Raw genomic sequence first — 7,437 nt, forward strand, 5'->3', positions numbered from 1 at the left:
TTATTTTTTTTGGTAAATCTAGTTTTATTGAAAGACCAGCATCATAAAAGGTCAAACAGATAGAACATCATCAGGATAGCCAGAAAAGTATGACACATCATATCACGAAGATGACAATAATCACTTTAAAGAAATAGGAGACCTGAGTAAGCAACACAGAACCACTCTGTATGCTCCACAATATCACAGTAGATTAAGCAGCCTTTATAATAAGAGGCAGTAGTTAGCAGAAATTAACAAAACGTTGGGCCATATCAGACTAGAAACATGAGGTAAAGAGGGGGGAGGGGGGGGACATACAGTAGGACTAGGGGAAGGGAAGTAAAGAGAAAAGAAAAGGGGGATGAAAAAGAAGAGGAAGCACTACCAAGCAACAGATAAAGTGGAGAGACCGTTTCTGAGAGAAGGCTAGCGCCAATGGTGCGAGATCCAGGTTACAACGTCACTTGAATCACTGAACACGTCCCAACAGAACCATGTCTTAGTAAATAGGGTTTTATCACGTTCAGAATGGGCTGAAAGACCCTCCATACGCTTAATATCCAGGAGACAGTCTAAGAAATCCCCAGAGGTAGGGGGTACAGTTGATTTCCACTTACGTGGAATCGCCTGTCTGGCAGCATGCAGAAAGTGGCGGAGGAGGCCCTTTCGGAAGGACTTTATGGAGTCCACCGGGGAGGATAACAGGGCCAATCCCATAGAGGGGGAAACAGTATCAGAGCTTACCTTATTGTATAGGGCAAAGACTGAGGTCCAGAAATTAGAAATCTCCGGGCAGGACCACCAAACATGTTCGAGGCTTCCCTCTCCGACACCACACCTCCAACACTCAGGAGCCACAGAAGGAAACAGTCTATGAAGTCTCTCAGGGTAATAATACCAGTGAGACAGAATCTTAAAATTCTTTTCCTGGGCATAACTGGAAAGGGATGACTTATGAACCAGACTAAAAATCGAGTTCAATTCACCTTCTGTGAGCTGCCTCCCAAGTCCTCTTTCCCATTTGGCAACATACGCAGGCGTGTAAGTACCATCTTTGACATCCAGAAGCAGCGCATACAGTAGAGATACTGCGTGCCCTGGATGAGCAGTTCCAGCACACAATTTCTCAAAACTGGTCAATTCCCCCATGACACCCCAACTATCTTTAATGGTGAGAAACAGCTCCCTGAGCTGATCATAAGCCAACCACTCCGTGGGTTGCAGAACAGCCGCCTCAACCAGCTCAGCGAAGGGGCGCACCCCCCTGCTGGTGCACAGGTGACGAAACTGTAAATCTAAAGCCTTTTCGCCCAGACGACGGAATCTGGTCTCTAAGTCAGGAGGAAGGGCACCATACTCCAGCAAGGGGGTCAGGGGGCCCGGTCTAGACCACAACTTAAGTGTCTTGACCACATTATCACCAAAGGACAACAGGACCCTAATAAGAGCCGGGAGGTTGCCTAGAGCAGGTCTAGTCCCGGGTTCCTTCCAGAGAAGAGCAAGAGGGGGACGTACAGACAAGTCCTCAAGCAAAGATACCCATTGTTTAGAGGCTTTAGAGTGGATCAGATCAAGTATGCATGAACCCAGCACAGCTTGATGATAAACTCTAAAATCAGGCAGACCTGTGCCTCCTCTCAATTTGGGCCTGGCAAGCAATCTATAGGGTAGGCACCCCAGATAAATTTGTTTAACAGCGATTTCAGCTTTCGTAGGAATGGGCCTATAGGCACCATCGGTAAGGTCTGAAAGAAATAAAGGACCCTGGGCAAAACATCCATTTTGACTGCTGCCAGGCGGCCAAACCAAGAGAGGTTAAGGCGACGCCACTCCTCCAGATCCTTTTCCAGAGTTTTTAGTAACGGGGCAAAATTCAACGCATATAGAGAGCCTATGTCTGGGGTTAGGTGGACCCCTAAGTACTTGAGGGAGGAGAGCTGCCATTTAAAAGGGAAATTTGATCTCAAATGGGACACGGCAGGGCTAGACAAGGAAACATTGAGAATCTCAGACTTTGCGGTGTTAATTTTAAAGTTGCTGACTTCTCCATAGCGATGAATTTCATCCATGATGTTTGGGAGACTAGTCAGTGGCTGAGAAATATATAGGAGAACATCGTCCGCGTACATAGCGATTTTCTGGGACCAACCTCCCACCACGGGGCCTTTAATAGAGTCATTGTTCCTAATGGCTTCAGCCAGAAATTCCATAACTATGATATACAACAGGGGACAAAGGGGACATCCTTGCCGTGTCCCATTCGAGATCGGGAAGGGGTCAGAAAGTATTCCATTAACCCTAACCTGGGCCGAAGGGCCCTTATACAAAGCCATAATGCCTCCTCGCATTGCTTGTCCCAGGCCAATATGTTCTAGAGCAGCCTTTAAGAACCCCCAGTGTACCCTGTCAAATGCTTTTTCTGCGTCGAGTGACAGGATGCACAGGGGGGCCCCCGCCACCCTGGCCCGTTCCATGAGAGTCAGTGTCCTGATAGTATTGTCCCTTGCTTCTCTCTGCTTCATGAAACCAACTTGGTCTTTATCTATGATGTGGTACAGGTGAGGACTCAATCTAGACGCCAAAATCTTTGAGTAGAACTTGATATCTAGATTGATTAAGGATATTGGCCTATAATTGCCACATAACTCTGGAGATTTCCCAGGTTTGGGGATCACAGATATGTGAGCCAGAAGTGCCGAGGAGGGAAAGGACCCACCTTGCCATACCTCATTAAAAGCAGAGAGAAGCACGGGAGAAAGTTCACCCTCAAGAAGTTTATAGAACCTCGCGGAATAACCGTCCGGTCCAGGGCATTTACCATGTTTTGCCTCTTTAATGACCGAAGCCAGTTCAACAGGGGAAATATCAGCTTCCAGATCATCTATGATCTCTGCTGGGAAGCGAGGGATAGGAGATCTGGACATATGAGACCGAATCCGACGTTGCACCTCCTCAGGTGGCAAGTGGGCCAAGCGACCTTTCAGCGAGTACAGGGATGCGTAGAAGTCGCGAAACTGTACTAGGATATCTTTAGTAGCATACGCCTTGCCTCCCTGAGGACGTGCAATTGAAGGAATAAAGGTATTATGCACTCTGGGATGCAGGGCTCTGGACAAGAGACGCCCACTCTTATCCCCGAATTCATAGTACCGGGCCCGTAGCTTGGCTCGGAGACATGCGGAGCGCTGATCTAAGATCTCTCGTAATTTACTCCGTGCCAGTAACAACTCAGCATAAGTATCAGGGGCAAAGGACTTTTTATGGGTCACCTCTAAAGAAGCAATACGGTCTGCCAATTTACGTACAGTGGCACCCCTCTCCTTCTTTAGCCGCGAGCCATGGGCAATGAGGACTCCCCTCAAGACCACCTTTAAGGCCTCCCATTTCATAGGGGCAGCAGTTGCACCCGTATCATGGGCCTCCTTAAAGGTGGCAATAGCTTTCCGAAGGTCTGCCATGCACGCCACATCCTCCAGCAAATTTTCATTAAGGCGCCAGGAAAAGGGGCGTTTAGAGTAAGATTGTAAACAGAGGGAACCGTGGACCGGGGCATGGTCCGACCATAAGATCTTATCTACATGGGCCTTAGGGGAGGCATCCAGCAGACCATGAGAGATTAAAAGGACGTCAATTCTACTGTAGGTGGAATGAACCGGGGAATAGAAGCTATAATCTTTCTTATTCGGATGTAAGGTGCGCCATAAATCCACTAGGTGGAGACGTTGCAATAGGACCTGAACCTTGCGTATTGCCAAACGGGAAAGAGCGGACTTACCAGAGGAGGAGTCCAGACGTGGATCTAAGATGCAGTTAAGGTCACCACCTAGGATGATGGGGAGGGATTCAGCAAACCTTTCCAGCTTACCCAGGACCATTCGGGCAAACGAGTCCTGGCCCTGATTGGGGAAGTACACATTAGCCAACACATATTGACGGTCCTGCCAGGAGATTTGAAGGAATAGAAATCTACCATCAGTATCTATAAGAGAAGAAAGAACAGTGGGGTTGAAATATTTATGAAATGCTACAGAGACACCCTTAGACTTCCCCAGTGGATTAGAACTATGGTACCATGTCGGATAGAAAAACGAGGCACAGCTGGGAACATGCTCCGTTTCGAAATGCGTCTCCTGGAAAAAAGCTACAGACACCCGCTGCTTATGAAGTGAGTACGCAATTTGGCGTCTACGTTAAGGGACATTTAGGCCTTTCACGTTTAAAGTACAAAACTTAAACGTCTCCATCACTCAGAAAGGGAAGAGAAGTAGAAGCCCAAAGGGGAGTAGCGCTCCAAAGAAAGACAAGAGTGGAAGGAGAAAGGAGCAGAGCGGAGTAGAGGAAAGGGAAGCTGGGAGGAGGAGAGGTAAGAGGGAGGGGGGAGGGGAGGGAAGGAAGGAACATGAGGAAGAGACAGACAGGCCCAAAACAACAAAAAAGGAACAAGTAGGTGAAACATATGCAAAACACATAGAACCAACAAACATACAGTGTCACGTGGCTAAATTTTGAACGGTGAAGAGCACCGCACTCAACACCACACTCGTCAGAGTGACGAGTAAGCCCTTGGGTTTGTGGAAACCAAAACGGAAAGAAAACCAACAAAACTCCCCCGGTTGCGGTTTTCCGCATCCTCCTGACGCACTAACAGTTCCTCTATTTTCATAGAATGGTATTGGATCACTGTGCGCTGAGCGGCCAAATGCGAGTGAAATCCCTCATGGATCTTGTCAATGTCGTCAAAGCGTATGCCAATATCTTTTTTCAGAGTGCGCAACTCTTTTTTATAAGTCTCCTCAATTCTATGTACACAATGCTCAAAGTCTTGCTTAGTCGGTAACGACTTAATGTACTTGCCCAAATCTCTCAGGCTCCAGTCTTCATCTTCTGACTCCGGTAATGCTTCCCTGCTGTCAGCGTCCTTACTCAGTGCAGGAGAGATGAAGCGCTGGCTAGCTGTGGTGTGAGGAGAAGTAGCGCGTGTCGCCCTCGGCGCCATCTTGGAGTCTTTCCAGGTGCTGGCTCCTTGCTGCGTAGCAGCGAAAAACTGCTGAATCCCGGGGGGATCAGTCTCGGGGGGCACCCTGTTCTTGCCTGTCTTCCCCATGGTAGATTTAGTCGGCTTTAGTACCCGTTAGCTGCGGTCAGGGAGGGAGGAAGTGAAGTCGGGCCTAGGAGCTCAGCCGCCGTGCTGCTCACTCCGCCATAGGCAAGCCACGTCCCCTGTTCCCTTTATTTTTTGAGCAGTGTATTAACATCAAATAGTCACCATTAAATTAAATTCCAGAATGGGAGAAGTAACAACAGTATCATATTTTTTTGTGTTTTTTATTTTTTGTGTTTTTTATGTTTTGAAAGAAATTCATGGTGTTTTTCTCTATTGTCAACATAGGATTGTGTAGCATATAGTAATATGCACCCAAGGTCCAGCTTTTGTCTGCTAGGCTTCTGGATAAATGAAGCCTCAGGTTTGCTGCATTCCAGGGAGCTAGTTCACTCTTATTCCTTGCAGTGTCCAAGATAAGTGTTTTTTTTCTTGAGGTTATAAATCCTGTTTTATTGGACGATGTAAATATGTATCAGTAGTACAATGTACCAGGCATTTCAGCTTAAAATTGGCTTCCAACCGTATAAGGGGAATATATTATAACTGCAATAAGCCTGTTACCGCTAGAGTTAGCTTGGTGGCGTGCAGAGAATGGCACATGAATGTAAGAGAATTTGTGTAAAGCTACAAAGTAACAAAAAGCGATATTAGAATGTGCTTTACTATTTGCTAAGCTGCTGTATCTACGTCCAAGTGGGTGATACTATGCTGAGGCACTGTATCTAAGCCTATCATGGGTGATGCTGTTTTCATTCCTAATTAATTTCATAATTGTACCAACGCTGACAAGTCACTAGACTGCGGAATCAGGCTTCACCTTTAGCAGGAGCTTTTTCTGGGTTCTGACAAAGCCTTTGAGTACTCCAGGACTTATGGTAGGGCAGAAAAGTGGGCCATGGCAGTTCAACCATAATTATTTTCAGTGCATTGCAAAGTGGTACCAAAGAGTCCTCATATGCCTTTTTCAAAACTAAAATAAAAAAAATATTGTCCGCAATGCCCCAAACAGATGCTTCCTGGAGGACGTTTATTCATATATTATTGAGGAGACTATACAAGAGGTCATATATTAATGGGGAGACTACACAGGGGGCCATATAATAACAGGGAGACTACACAAGGGGTCATATTTTAATGGGAAGACTACACAAGGGGCCATATAGTATTGTGGAGACTACACAAGAGGCCATATAGTAACGGGAAGACTACACAGGGGGACATATATTAACAGTGAGACTACATGGGGGCCATATGCTAAAGAAGGATGGCTGCACAAGGGGTCCATCTACTAGAGGGAACACTAGACAGGAGGGGGCCATCTACTAAAGGGGGTAGTACACTGGCAACCATCTACTAAAGGGAGAACTACACAGGGGGCCACCTACTAAAGGGAGAACTACATGGGGCCATAAACTATAGGTGCACAGAAAATGAAATCTGCTATATCGGGGATGCACAGAGGGACCTAATATTACATGGATGCTGCACAGAGAGGTCTAATATTACATGGTACCTGCTCAGAGAGGCATTATATTATTGGAAAGTTACTGTAATAATGTATGGGAGCTGCATGAGCTGCATGACTACTATATGACAGCTGCACAGAGGGGCCTTATACAATATGTGGGTGTAAAGGGGACCTAATATGATTTAGGGGCACAGAGTTGGGCCTAAACACCATATGAGGGCACAGAGGAACCAATACAGATGTGGCGTTTATAAAGATATGAGCTGGCACATTGACCCAGGATCGGTGGACAACCCCGGACCCAGGAATGGATACAACAGGTGCAACAGATTTAATGCCTGCAGAGTAATGGTCTGCTGGTACTGAAATGTTCTGCAGTAGCTTTGGGTGGGGAACTGGTGGGAGTTCTGTGAGAAGGGAATGAGCAGGATAGAAGAACATGAAGATCTCATGAAGATCTGAGGGAAAGCAATGCATTCTGGAAATTGTAGTACAGAACAAATGGAATTTTGTAATTTCAGAACTGGGACGGACAGAGCAATATTGGGGGAGATTTATCAAACTGGTGTAAAGTAGAATTGTCTTAGTTGCCCCTAGTAACCAGTCAGATTCCGCCGTTCATTTTTCAAAGAGTCTGTGAGAAATAAAAAGTGGAATCTGATTGGTTTCTAGGGGCAACTAAGACAATTCTACTTTAAACCAGTTTGATAAATCTCCCCATTATGTTTATTTTTATCATTATGTTTATTTTTATCTGATGTCAGAGTACCCCTTTAATAGTATCTTTTTAATGTGTGTGTCTTATTTATTAGTTTAGTTATTAAAACGTCCACCAGTCCGACCATCACACAGGGGTATTAATACCCATTTGGGGGCTTCTGTT

Source organism: Dendropsophus ebraccatus, chromosome 4, assembly GCF_027789765.1.
Source record: "Dendropsophus ebraccatus isolate aDenEbr1 chromosome 4, aDenEbr1.pat, whole genome shotgun sequence".
Classification (NCBI taxonomy): domain Eukaryota; kingdom Metazoa; phylum Chordata; class Amphibia; order Anura; family Hylidae; genus Dendropsophus; species Dendropsophus ebraccatus.